Source organism: Anomaloglossus baeobatrachus, chromosome 7 (assembly GCF_048569485.1).
Source record: "Anomaloglossus baeobatrachus isolate aAnoBae1 chromosome 7, aAnoBae1.hap1, whole genome shotgun sequence".
NCBI lineage: Eukaryota > Metazoa > Chordata > Amphibia > Anura > Aromobatidae > Anomaloglossus > Anomaloglossus baeobatrachus.
In genome coordinates this window covers 13205637-13221023 of record NC_134359.1, presented here as the reverse complement: position 1 = coordinate 13221023, position 15387 = coordinate 13205637, and the positions used below count along the sequence as shown (strand labels likewise).

General features: G+C 48.2%; 1 protein-coding gene across 2 annotated transcripts in view; it reads right to left on the bottom strand.

The window, feature by feature from the left end:
* TMEM169 (transmembrane protein 169) overlaps positions 1–13341 on the bottom strand; it is a 29108-nt gene extending 15767 nt beyond the window's left edge. The window contains exon 1 of one of the 2 annotated variants that reach the window (XM_075318764.1): positions 13211–13341. The gene's annotated coding sequence lies outside the window, so the exon portion shown is untranslated. Of the gene's footprint in view, positions 1–12914; positions 13178–13210 lie in introns of those variants that run through there. The other variant, XM_075318765.1, reaches the window with a different exon arrangement.
* Positions 13342–15387: the final 2046 nt, after the last annotated feature.

Genomic DNA, 15387 nt, shown 5'->3' with positions numbered 1-15387 from the left:
ATATATATATTTTTGGGTCCCCATATAGCCTCCTATATGCAATAGGAGCCCCCACATAGCGCCCTATGTACAGCAGGAGCCCCCACATGGCTTCCTGTAGACATGCAAACATCCTATACATATGGGGAAAAAAATAAAAACACAGACTCCCCTCGCTCCCAGCTCCACAGTGCAATGCTCTGGCCTCCAGTGAACTGACGCTCCGCATAGCAGACGGGGCGGCCCAAGGTGCACTGTTTTGAGCAGCTTGGATGTCTCGTTCTGCGGGCCGGACTGGAGCAACCAGACAGCCATATGTGGCCTGCAGACCGCACTTTGCCCAGCCCTGGCATCATCAGCTATTATTTCACAATGTGACAGTTGTGCCAGGGGCAGACACAGCAATGGGGCAACCGTGCAGCCGAACAGGGGCCTTATAGATAAAGGGACCACATCCATCCCCAATGCAGGAGGAATAGTGCATAAAGAGGAGTAATTGGACTGTAAAGGGCCCCTATATTGGTCTTGCCCGGGGGACCTCTTCTATAGCCGCTCCTGTAGGATGCACCAACACCCCCCACATGGTAATAGTCAGAATAATCAATTTCCTGGAGGCAACACAGAAAACAAACACTAATAAGAAAAGATCCCCGAGTCCAGTGTTGCTATTTTATGGAGAATGGCAGAATTTATGAACGAGGCGATATCAGGAGCCATCTATACATTGGCTGGGGATGGGGTCCACTTTTCTCTGCTATACAGGAAGCTTTTCTTACATTATAGATTTATGTGATTAGTTCATAGGGGAGAGGACCCGGCCCCCGTGGACGGACAATCTGCAGGCCGTTGAGGATACCGTATGTTGGGGGTCTGCACCAGCTCTGGTGGTGGTCCGGTCACAGAGGGTCTATGCGAATCACACTGCAATTTCACATAACCTGAAGCTTCCAACAAACCACACTATATTATCTGCTGTACGAGCCATTAATGTCCTCTGCAGTTATCAGGAATGGGATAAAAGGAAGCTTTATGGGAGTTGCCCCTTACAGATGTCCTGTGACTTGTCATAAATTAGAATTTTTTTTAACCTTGTATAAATCCGCTGTTCTCTGGAATCTGACATGGTTTTTCTTTTGTTCCTGTATCTCTCCATTCCTGACATATGACCCCTCTTTCTTGTATATAACTCTAGTCTTGATGACGACGCCCACTTGTCTAACAACTCCTTTGGAAGACCACACCTACTTCTAAGAAGAGTACGGTTATACACAGAGAAAAGATGCCCAGAATTCAGAAATGAGGAGGAACAGAAATGGAAGAAAAACAAATGCTGGATTCAGAAGAACAGCAGCATTTACATTGGGTAAAATAAAAAAAAATATATATATGTAATGAATTCTATATCTCACAAATACACAGATTAATGGTAAGTGACTATTTATTTTACAATAAATCTCATTCCTTAGTGTATGAACATTTATTATTTGCAGCCTTTTTATTTCCTGTAAATTGTTACAGGAAAGTTTACACTTTGCAACAATCCGTCGCTGTTCGCTCCTTGGCACATGTTCACACCAGACTTTGCTGCCATGTGACTGATAAGAATGGAGCTAGAAATTATTCATTGTGGGATATAGGCGGCTTTCACACCTCCGGTTTTTGCACTGCGGCTCAAAAACCTGTGCAACAGATGAGGTGGAAACAACGGATCCGTTGTATAAGTTTTTCTATGCAGCCCGTCCGTTTTTTGACGGATGCGGCTTGATACTGAGCATGTGCAGTGCAAAAAACTGCATCCGGCGGCCGGATGCGTTTTTTGCCGCAGGACGCCGCATCTGGCATCCATAGGCTTGCATTGTAAATCACGCCAGATCCGGCGCGATGGAATTTTTTCGCCGCACAAAAAACATGCCAGGCAACGTTCCATCCGGCCGCCGCATGGGCTAAATATGCCGCATCCGTCAAAAAACGGATGCAACGCAAGGCCATGCGGCACAATAAGGCGCTAATGCAAGTCTATGCGGAAAAAATGCAACTGGTGGCAAAAAAAAAACGGTTGCGTTTTTCTGCAAAGCGCCGTATTGTGCTACTCAGCAAAAAACGGATGTGTGAAAGCAGCCATAATGAAAAATAGAGTTAAGGGGTAATAGATTTCTGCTCTGAAGTTTCCAGGTCTTCTGATCATTGCTCCCCATGGGGACGACGAGAAATGAAAATCCAATTAATTGCAAAAAAAATAAATAAAATAATAATAATAATAATAATATATGGGGTTCAAAAAGTAAATGTAAGAAATAATGACATTATCAGACAGCTGTAGCCTGTAATAATGTGAATCCTCGGGTCTGCCGCCTTCTGCAGATGTGGAGCCTCAGCTGCACCTTGAGGACGTCTGGGTCTATGGAGGACACACGTACAAAAGGGTTTCCCCAGAATAATTAAGACAATGTGACAGGAGGAGAAGATGCCTCATATCTCACTACATGACAATAATAGAAAGATAATAATTGCCCTCAGGGTATACGATATACGTGGCCATTCCTTTCAGTGGCTCCCGGCACACATCAACCTAAACCAAGGGTTCCCTCTCACGTGATAAGGCCCACAAGAGCGTTCTTTTGGACTCCATTGTGCCGGAATCCAGTGCTGCACCATTTGTTATTATTTTTATGGAGTAGTGTAGTCTGTTGTACTATTCTATAACCAGCATTCAGTAAAACCCATGAGCTCCGCTCCTCCACTCATGGTCCATAGGAAATATGGAGATGGGCAAGGACAATGGTGCGTGGATGGAGCAGTAGTGGCCACGCATGACCGCCCTACTCCATTCAGTCCTGACCAGTGATGGGGGGGAGGGGTGCAGAGTTGGGGCCCCATATGGACACACATTTATTACCCACTTCATCTCTTTTAGGAAAAGTACTGGCAATGTCTGGAGGATCTCAGCAGTGGAGATACGGGACACAGCGGTGATCATGGTGGTTGGGGGAGAAGAACGGGTTGATTTCTTTATGATACATTAATATATATAATATATATATATATATATATATATATATATATATATATATATATATAAGATAATTTGAATATTTTGCAGAGGGGCGTGGCAGCTATAAGTCCCCTTACTTCACTGGCAGCCAGACTGGCTTGCAAAGTCTCCATAAGGAGAATAGTGTTCCCCCGTGGTCCCCACATAGCTTCTCATGAGCCAGATCAGACACCCCATACTTTGCACTGACGAGGGGCAAGCACCCCGAAACACCGTGTCTGCAAATTGGGATTCTGATCTGGCATATATCCTAGTTATATGTAAAGGATTGTTAAAAATCCACATTTAACATTTAGGATCGCTACTTCCAATAGGTGGCGCTGCGCTAGAGTTTGTCTCCTGTCCTGGAGAGATCATTTGTATGATACTATATAGTATTTTAGAATGATCGCTTCCATTTTTTGTAATTATCTACTGATGTTATATATTTTATATATATATATATTTTTTTTTTTTATTATTTTTTTTTTTTTAAATCTACAATGGCTGATACCAGGGAGCAATAAAATGTACTGACTGATGTTTCTGATCATCATGTAAACAAATATGGCTGTAACTTTGGGCTCAATAGTGGCCGGTGCAATCGTCATCCTGCACATAGACAAATCCGGACTCTAGAAAAGATCTGATCAGAAGTGACAGTTCCCCTTTAAGGCACGACGTCCCATGTGTCTGGCATGTCAGCGCTATACTATCTTTAGACAATGATGAATGTGGCTTCAGGAATTAGCATTAATTTCCAGCACAGAAGAATGTGCCCATGATGGAGGAAGATGTGACCGCGGGCAGTGACTGCTGCAGTGTCCCTATCTCAGGGCAGCTGGAGGACTGTCACTGGAGAGTGGGGGAGGGGGGATTAGTGACTGCGAGGATTCTGGTCATTGAGATGATAAAGCAGAGGATGGGACAGATCCGCACCTGTGATGAGGGTGAAGCGCCCATCTGAGGTCAGAAAGGTAAGACATTTGTGTCCCCACAATCAGCGATAGCAGTCGAAGACAAGTCTGCAGTCCCCCTGCGCGTCCCCCTGCGCGTCCCTCTGTGACTGCAGACTTGAAAACCCTCACATCGCGTGCACTGTGAGGATTCTCCGGTGTTAGTGTGACGCCCTGGACTAGCCAGGTAGTCACAGACATAACACACACACCCCCTCCCCTGGATAGTTAACACCAGTCAAACAAAACCCTTGTTGCCTCCCTCCAGGGTCTGATGTCCACACCAGGTGGGGCGGAGCCAGGCGGTTGGCCCCACCCATTGAGGAGTTCACAGGCCTGGAGGCGGGAAAAGCAGAGAGTTAGAGTTCAGTTTTTGGAGTTCAAGGAGTAAAAGGAGAGAACCTGTGAGTGTCTGGGTCGGAGCCCGGGCACTGACAGCAAGGTTGGCAGACGGTGGTGGCCGTCTGCAGGAGTTAGTGGACCTCTGTGGAACCGTAGGACCAGGGTTGGGCGGTGGCCCACCGGTACCGAACCAGGGAGCGGAGTGAAGCTAAGCACACAGGCAGGGCCATCGGACCCCGACCAGGCTTGGAGCCGCCGACAATGGTCAAATCCGAGAGTGACCGGAACTCCAGGGGTTTCCCAACAACCAAGACCCGACAGAAGGCAACAGTCCACACCATGAGGATACACAGCCACCGCCACAGGCTAGAGATCAAAGGGCCAGCGCCTGCAGGCAAAACGGGCTCCTACGGCATCTATACGCCGGGGAGCGGACTACCAGTGGGACACCGTCGGAGTCAACACATTCTACACAGGTGCAGGGAAAACAGCCGCCATCAGCCGACCGGGGAGAGCACAAACACTGCAGCCGGCTGCGGGACCCATCCATCCAGCCGTTTGGTTTACCAGAGACTCTGTGAATTTCTGCCTGAGTACCACAGTGCCATCCGGCACCGCGCCGCGCTGTCCCTGCAACCCTGCACCCCCAACCATCCAGCCTCTCATTACACCACCAGGCCCCGGGATCACCAACCCCCCTACCCACGGAGGGGACAACATCCCAGCTACTCCCTGCCATCGCTCCCGGGATCCCCGTCACCAGCAGCGGTGGTGCTAATAATCACCACGACCCGTGGGTGGCGTCATGAACTATCTCCCAAAACAAACCACCCCCTTTTCACTCGTGGGCGAGGAGCGCTGCTCGAGTCCCCGGGTCTGGCCCACTGCTCGAGCCACCGAGCAGCAGCAGCAGAAGCCCCGGACCCGAGCGTGGCCCCTCCGCCCGCGACATTAGCACCGGGAGCGGCGGCGGCTATGAGCATGTGATTTGTATGCTCCGGGTTAGAATGTAATTGGATGGGCGCAGCCGCCCTCATTGTAAGTGTATTGAGCCAGGCTGCGCCCATCCAGTTGGATTCCGGCCGGGATTCTGCGTATCGCACACTCGTGGCCACGTGACCGCTGTTCCCAGTAAAGTTTCCAGGACCAAATACAGTTTGTTATTTTGAGAAGGGCAATGTACCTGTTAAAATGCATGCTATAGGTTACTCTACAAAGAGTCTGATTTTTTTCTTTGCAAAACTATAGAATTGTGTAAGGGTATGTGCCCACGATCAGGACCTGCTGTGTCCTGGACGTGGCGGGTCCTGACCTGCGGGGCTGAGTCTCCTCCGCAGGACAACGCAGCTGCTCATGCCCACGATGCAGTCTCTCGCCGTGTTCTTCCTGTGGAGAACGCTTGTGTCTCCGCAGCATAGAATTGACATGCTGCGGCTCAGGAGGCCGCACTACAGGTCAGTTTTCACTGCAGGAAAAACAAACACAGCGGGCACAAGATTTCTAGAAATCCATCCACTGTGCTTCTACTGTACAACGCAGCGAAAACACTCTGCGTCCAAAACGCTGTGAACCCGGATCGTGGGCACGAAGACTAAGGCAATGTGCGCATGTTGCGTAGTGTCCATGATGAAATATCTGCAGTGATTTGGCAGCTCATGTGCACTTCAAATCGCTGCAGAAACACTGTGTATTGGATGCAGTGTCTGCAGAATAGATGCCGATTTCATGGGCTCTGGATGCCGCCTCTCCCATAGACAGAGCGGGAGCAGCATCCAAAGCGCACGGAATAAGTGACATGTTGCTTTTTTGAGCGCAGCGATTTGGATCAAAATTTCAGTATGAAAATCGCTGCGCTCTCAAACGCAACGTGCGGATGGATTATGCACAATCTTCATAGATAGTGCTGGGGACTCAGGACGCATGCATTTACCCTGCAGTGCAATACGCAGCGTAAATGCATGAAATTACACAACGTGCGCACATAGCCTAAGGGAGCATCATACAAAATATGACAGATACTTGTGCATGCTGTGGTTTATTCTTTTACACAGACAGACAATCATCTGAACAGCCGTATTGAGTGACATTTTCCAATTGTGGTCAGTTTTTCCCGTGGACAGCACTTGTGTGAATGTAACCTTACAATGTTACTGATGAACCGCACACAGATCGCACACGGACCGCACACGGATGCCGTCCATGTGCTGTCTGTTATTAACATTGTATACAATGGGAGACACTGTGCAATATTAAGAAAATCATTGTTGGTAAAAATGGACACGACGGCCAAACAGATGAAATCCGTATTTTTTTTCCCCCATATGCGCGACATCTGAATAAGGCTCTAGGGGAGGAAAATCATCTGTAATGCTCAGTTCCAGCTTCTAATGGTTTTATTTTTCTTTAACAAGTTAGAAAAATGTTATTTCAGTTTCCGAGCTCTTTCTGATTATGAGAAATGTGGATGACGACCTTCCCTTGAATCTCACGGGGTTTCACCGGACGTCCCGGCTGCCTCGTGGTGCGGCCGGACACACAAGCATTGTAATGGCCATCACAGGTGGTGTCACTTTTGGAAAAGTCGCTCTCTGGATACTCTGTAACATCTGTGACTTTGTCTGAGAAAAGAGGCCATTAAAAGAGATGCATTTGTCACAAAATCAAAGACTAAAACCAGCCCCATGAGGAGCACCCGGGTGACCACCACCAGGAGCACACGGCTGACCACCACCAGGAGCACCCGGGTGACCACCACCAGGAGCACACGGCTGACCACCACCAGGAGCACCCGGGTGACCACCACCAGGAGCACACGGCTGACCACCACCAGGAGCACCCGGGTGACCACCACCAGGAGCACACGGCTGACCACCACCAGGAGCACACGGCTGACCACCACCAGGAGCACACGGCTGACCACCACCAGGAGCACACGGCTGACCACCACCAGGAGCACACGGCTGACCACCAAAGTCTGGGACAAGAGTGAATGAAGCTGTCTATCACATCATCCGGATATAGCGTATTCTGGGATGTGTATAGTGAAGACACTTGATGTCTGGGCAGTTTCCAGCCTGGCAGAGGAAATAAATGGCTGGCACTAGTAATGCCCGTGCATCGGAGCCGCAGGCTGACAATTACTTGCATAAACAGACGCGTGTGATCTAAACAATGTGCACAATGTGGCGGTGGAAAGATTACACAGGAACAATCAGTGATCCTTCCTTCCCAAACATACAATTAGCTGAAACACAGGATGCACAGCGTATAAGCTTCATCTGCAGCCGGGTTATACGGTCATATTCACACTTGTAGATTTTAGGGTACGTTCACAGGGGACAGAGCCTGATGCAAAGGCCGCAGCGTATTCCTGGAGGAGAATCTGCTGCATATTATAGCGGCAGCAAAGTGGAGGAGCTTATAGGAAATCTCACCACACACCGCAGGAACAATCTGCTCAAAAATTGATCTGTGGCGCGGATTCTAAGGCTATGTGCGCACTAAAAAGTGCCTTTTTCTTAAGATAAAAACGGACCCTCTTAAAAACTGCACCAAAACTGCAACGAAATCCGCATGCGGTTTTACCACGGATTTACAGTGGATTTTCTGCAAGTTGGTCCCTGCGGATTTTTACCATTATCTATGGCAAAAACCGCAGGTACCTGCAGAAAAAAAGTGACATGCTCATTAATTCCGCAGCGGAAAATCCACGGGTATAAAAAAACGCAGTGTGCGCACATCTTTTTTTAAACCCATAGGATTTGCTGGGGAATGACTGCAGCAATGTTCATTTTCTGCAGCAAATCCGCAGTAAATCCGCAGCGTGCGCACAGGGCCTAAATCTGCAGTATATAAATTCATGAACTTTGCACTAAAAAATGAGCCCAAACTGCAGCATTTTCCCAATTGAAATGTGCTGTAAATGACATGATTTGCACTGGTTTTCCGGCGCATTATTCCTGTGTAATCAACCGGATTTACTCGCAAAATCCAGCGCAATTTATGGGTTTGTCTTTGCTTTTAAATAACAATCTTTAAAAAAAATAAATAAACGAGCAACATAACAAATGCATCAAGTATTTACAAGGCAAAGGGGAAAATCTGAGCCAATATTTATCAGATATGGATTCCGTGCCAAAATGTGGACTTGGACTAGTTTCGTTTAGCTGCGTTCTATGGGGATGGATGAAAATTACCCAAATAGAAGAGTTCCCTGTAAAGAGATAAAAGTCCTTGCGTCGCCCTCTTCTGTCACATTGAAGGGTCTTCCAGGAGACCCCTGAGGCCGGGTGGGAACCCTAGATGCATAGAATGACTGCATTGTCCCCTGCTCTGCCCCATCACACCAGAGGATCCCAGCTAAGCGGAGTGACAATATATGGGAGCAGATATGGCGGCTGTATATGGGAGCAGACAAGGCGGCTGTATATGGGAGCAGACATGGCGGCTGTATATGGGAGCAGACATGGCGGCTGTATATGGGAGCAGATATGGCGGCTGTATATGGGAGCAGATATGGAGGCTGTATATGGGAGCAGATATGGAGGCTGTATATGGGAGCAGATATGGAGGCTGTATATGGGAGCAGATATGGAGGCTGTATATGGGAGCAGATATGGAGGCTGTATATGGGAGCAGATATGGAGGCTGTATATGGGAGCAGATATGGAGGCTGTATATGGGAGCAGATATGGAGGCTGTATATGGGAGCAGATATGGAGGCTGTATATGGGAGCAGATATGGAGGCTGTATATGGGAGCAGATATGGCGGCTGTATATGGAGCAGATATGGCGGCTGTATATGGAGCAGATATGGCGGCTGTATATGGAGCAGATATGGCGGCTGTATATGGAGCAGATATGGTGGCTGTATATGGGAGCAGATATGGAGGCTGTATATGGGAGCAGATATGGAGGCTGTATATGGAGCAGATATGGTGGCTGTATATGGAGCAGATATGGAGGCTGTATATGGAGCAGATATGGTGGCTGTATATGGGAGCAGATATGGAGGCTGTATATGGGAGCAGATATGGAGGCTGTATATGGGAGCAGATATGGAGGCTGTATATGGGAGCAGATATGGAGGCTGTATATGGAGCAGATATGGAGGCTGTATATGGAGCAGATATGGCGGCTGTATATGGAGCAGATATGGCGGCTGTATATGGAGCAGATATGGCGGCTGTATATGGAGCAGATATGGCGGCTGTATATGGAGCAGATATGGCGGCTGTATATGGAGCAGATATGGAGGCTGTATATGGAGCAGATATGGAGGCTGTATATGGAGCAGATATGGAGCAGATATGGTGGTTGTATATGGAGCAGATATGGAGGTTGTATATGGAGCAGATATGGCGGCTGTATATGGAGCAGATATGGAGGCTGTATATGGAGCAGATATGGTGGCTGTATATGGAGCAGATATGGCGGCTGTATATGGAGCAGATATGGCGGCTGTATATGGAGCAGATATGGCGGCTGTATATGGAGCAGATATGGCGGCTGTATATGGAGCAGATATGGCGGCTGTATATGGAGCAGATATGGCGGCTGTATATGGAGCAGATATGGCGGCTGTATATGGAGCAGATATGGCGGCTGTATATGGAGCAGATATGGCGGCTGTATATGGAGCAGATATGGCGGCTGTATATGGAGCAGATATGGCGGCTGTATATGGAGCAGATATGGCGGCTGTATATGGAGCAGATATGGTGGCTGTATATGGAGCAGATATGGCGGCTGTATATGGAGCAGATATGGCGGCTGTATATGGAGCAGATATGGAGGCTGTATATGGAGCAGATATGGAGGCTGTATATGGAGCAGATATGGAGGCTGTATATGGAGCAGATATGGAGGCTGTATATGGAGCAGATATGGAGGCTGTATATGGAGCAGATATGGCGGCTGTATTAGCCAGTTATAAGGAACAGATGAGCTTTTAGATCTCACTCCTTAGTTTCTTATTCTTTACAGTAAAATCTTCCTTCCGAAACTTCCAGGACGCTCCTTTATGAAGCTAGATTCATGTGAGGCCGGCCTGACGCAGAAACGTCTGACTGTCGTATTGATCTAAGGTTTGCAGAAATCCAGCGTTTGCTGCAAAAAAAACCGAATCATATACACGGAAGAGATGCAAAAAATTCAGCTAGAAATCTGCACCGTGTGATCATCCCCCAATCTGAGAAAAGCAGCATTAATTAGAGGAATATGAATTATAATTAGGGATTACCCTGTGTCCATCATCATAAAACAATGGAAGCCCGGCTACTGATGGACGAGTACTTTGCAATTATTTATTTTTTTAACGTTCGGTATCACTTCAGTATCTGGCTGAGAATTTGAGGCAATTCACACATTTTCTCAAAGCATTTTTGCACTGACTTCCTCCTGACCAAATCTGAAACAGCCGCTCCTAACAGCAAAGTATGGGAGAAATCAGCTTTTATTAGGGGGAAATCAGATGTCTGTGGCCTAAAGTGGGGGATGGGCAGAGCTAGTGTAGGGCTATATATATAGGAATAGATAGGAAATCCCCTACTGGGGGCAGAACCGAGACCTCAGCGGAAAACACACGACTCCCTGTGCGATTCACTGCAAGTCTGGAGATTATTTTGGGTGTAATGCAGATGTAAAAGAGGCCTCTGTAAAGAGCTACATGAAGCAAGGATCACCATAGTAATCACTGACACCCTGTGACAACAGGCGTATAACGCTGACACCCTGTGACAACAGGCGTATAACGCTGAAACCCTGCGACAACAGGCGTATAACGCTGACACCCTGCGACAACAGGCGTATAACGCTGACACCCTGCGACAACAGGCGTATAACGCTGACACCCTGTGACAACAGGCGTATAACGCTGACACACTGTAACCACAGGCGTATAACGCTGACACCCTGTGACAACAGGCGTATAACGCTGACACCCTGTGACAACAGGCGTATAACACCGACACCCTGTGACAACAAGCGTATAACGCTGACACCCTGTGACAACAGGCGTATAACGCTGACACCCTGTGACAACAGGCGTATAACGCTGACACCCTGTGACAACAGGCGTATAACACTGAAAAACCAGCCACATAACGCTGACACACTGTGACAACAGCCGTATAACGCCGACACACTAACAGGCATATAACGCTGACACACTGTACCAACAGGCGTATAACACCGACACCCTGTGACAACAGGCGTATAACGCCGACACCCTGTGACAACAGGCGTATAACGCCGACACCCTGTGACAACAGGCGTATAACGCCGACACACTGTACCAACAGGCGTATAACGCTGACACCCTGTGACAACAGGCGTATAACGCTGACACCCTGTGACAACAGGCGTATAACGCTGACACCCTGTGACAACAGGCGTATAACGCTGACACCCTGTGACAACAGGCGTATAACGCTGACACCCTGTGACAACAGGCGTATAACGCTGACACCCTGTGACAACAGGCGTATAACGCTGACACCCTGTGACAACAGGCGTATAACGCTGACACCCTGTGACAACAGGCGTATAACGCTGACACCCTGTGACAACAGGCGTATAACGCTGACACCCTGTGACAACAGGCGTATAACGCTGACACCCTGTGACAACAGGCGTATAACGCTGACACACTGTATCAACAGGCGTATAACGCTGACACACTGTATCAACAGGCGTATAACGCTGACACACTGTATCAACAGCCGTATAACGCTGACATCCTGTGACAACAGCCGTATAACGCTGACACACTGTAACAACAGGCACATGACGCTGACACACTGTGACAACAGCCGTATAACGCTGACACACTGTACCAACAGCCGTATAATGCTGACACACTGTACCAACAGCCGTATAATGCTGACACACTGTACCAATAGCCACATAACGCTGACACACTGACAACAGCCGTATAACGCTGACACACTGACAACAGCCGTATAACGCCGACACACTGACAACAGCCGTATAACGCCGACACACTGAAACAGCCACATAACGCTGACACACTGTGACAACAGGCGTATAACGCTGACACACTGAAACAGCCACATAACTCTGACACACTGTGACAACAGGCGTATAACGCTGACACACTGTAACAACACCTGTGTAACACTGACACATTGTATCAGCGATATACAACTGTTACAAAAAGTCCACGTTATAGGACTTGTTACAATGTGCCACCGTTATACGACTGTTGTTACATTGTAAGAACAGTCGTATAACGCTGACACATTGTAACAACAGTCGTAAAACACTGATACATTGTAAGAACAGTCGTAAAACACTGATACATTGTAAGAACAGTCGTAAAACACTGATACATTGTAAGAACAGTCGTATAACGCTGACACATTGTAACAACAGTCGTAAAACACTGATACATTGGAAGAACAGTCGTATAACACTGATACATTGTAAGAACAGTCGTAAAACACTGATACATTGTAAGAACAGTCGTAAAACACTGATACATTGTAAGAACAGTCGTAAAACGCTGACACATTGTAAGAACAGTCGTATAACGCTGACACATTGTAAGAACAGTCGTATAACGCTGATACACTGTATCACTCACCCTCTGACATGCAGTAGCTCCGTTACATGACCCTGGGTGACTGGATCTGCACTGACACACTGTATCCACATTCTATCAGATGTGTCACGCACAGCCTATATGAGCGCAGTGCACTATATGAACCTATTAACCTCTTCTTTCCGAGGATAAACACTCCAGTAATTTAATTATAAATCCCTCAGCAATTAATGAGGCGGATATTTAATTAGCTGCTTATAAAAGCTTCTTCCTATTCCTCATCCTCCTAATGGAAAGCCATAGTCAGTGCAGTGATCTGCAGCAGAGGAGCTGCTCACCTGGCATCATGTGCGGGGTCCTCCCTGCTGCTCCCTGGTGATGGTGGGGGAGACCCCATATGTGAGGTAGGTTAGGCTGCAGCAGTGTCCATCCCAGCACTGCTCCCTGCACAAAGACCAGTGCAGACCCCTACAGACCACGCCCCCAGGCACATCCCTGGGAGGAGCCTGAGCTCTTACTCATGACGTCATTCAGGCAGATCAGAGAGAATGGTCCTGACTGTTAACTGTTTAGCTGATGATGGGAAGTAAGAAAGTGAGAGACCCCCGCAAAAAGTGTCGTATCCAGAGTGTGGGGATCTGTGGGTGACGCTCTGTTATGGGGGATCTGTGGATGACGCGCTGTTATGGGGGGATCTGTGGATGATACTCTGTTATGGAGGATCTGTGGATGATGCTCTGTTATGGGGGATCTGTGGATGATGCTCTGTTATGGGGGATCTGTGGATGACGCTCTGTTATGGGGGATCTGTGGATGATGCTCTGTTATGGGGGGATCTGTGGATGATACTCTGTTATGGAGGATCTGTGGATGATGCTCTGTTATGGGGGATCTGTGGATGATGCTCTGTTATGGGGGATCTGTGGATGACATTCTGTTATGGAGGATCTGTGGATGATGCTCTGTTATGGGGGATCTGTGGATGATGCTCTGTTATGGGGATCTGTGGATGATGCTCTGTTATGGAGGATCTGTGGATGACGCTCTGTTCTGGGGGATCTGTGGATGATGCTCTGTTATGGGGTATCTGTGGATGACGCGCTGTTATGAGGGATCTGTGGATGATGCTCTGTTATGGGAAATCTGTGGATGATGCTCTGTTATGGAGGATCTGTGGATGATGCTCTGTTATGGGGGATCTGTGGATGATGCTCTGTTGTGGGGATCTGTGGATAATGCTCTGTTATGGGGAATCTGTGGATGACGTTTTGTTATGAGGGATCTGTGGATGACACTCTTATGGGGGATCTGTGGGTGACACTCTGTTATGGGGGATCTGTGGATGACGTTTTGTTATGAGGGATCTGTGGATGACACTCTTAGGGGGGATCTATGGGTGACACTCTGTTATGGGGGATCTGTGGATGACGTTCTGTTATGGAGGATCTGTGGATGATGCTCTGGTATGGGGGATCTGTGGAGGACGCTCTGTTATGGGGGATCTGTGGATGATGCTCTGTTATGGGGGATCTGTGGATGATGCTCTGTTATGGGGGATCTGTAGATGACGCTCTGTTATGGAGGATCTGTGGATGATGCTCTGTTATGGGGAATCTGTGGATGACGTTTTGTTATGAGGGATCTGTGGATGACACTCTTATGGGGGATCTGTGGGTGACGCTCTGTTATAGGGGATCTGTGGATGACACTCTGTTATGGTGGATCTGTGGATGATGCTCTGTTATGGGGGATCTGTGGATGACGCTCTGTTATGGAGGATCTGTGGATGATGCTCTGTTGTGGGGGATCTGTGGATGACGCTCTGTTATAGGGGATCTGTGGATGATGCTCTGTTCTGGGGGATCTGTGGGTGACACTCTGTTATAGGGGATCTGTGGATGACGCTCTGTTATGGGGGATTTGTGGATGACGCTCTGTTATAGGGGATCTGTGGATGATGCTCTGTTCTGGGGGATCTGTGGATGATGCTCTGTTATGGGGGATCTGTGGATGACGCTCTGTTATGGGGGATCTGTGGATGACGCTCTGTTATGGAGGATCTGTGGATGACGCTCTGTTATGGGGGGATCTGTGGATGACGCTCTGTTATAGGGGATCTGTGGATGATGTACCATTATAGGGGATCTGTGGATGACGCTCTGTTCTGGGGGATCTGTGGATGATGCTCTGTTCTGGGGGATCTGTGGATGATGCTCTGTTCTGGGGGATCTGTGGATGATGCTCTGTTCTGGGGGATCTGTGGATGATGCTCTGTTATGGGGGGATCTGTGGATGACGCTCTGTTATGGGGATCTGTGGATGATGCTCTGTTCTGGGGGATCTGTGGATGATGCTCTGTTATGGGGGATCTGTGGATGATGCTCTGTTCTGGGGGATCTGTGGATGATGCTCTGTTATGGGGGATCTGTGGATGACGCTCTGTTATGGGGGATCTGTGGATGATGCTCTGTTCTGGGGGATCTGTGGATGATGCTCTGTTCTGGGGGATCTGTGG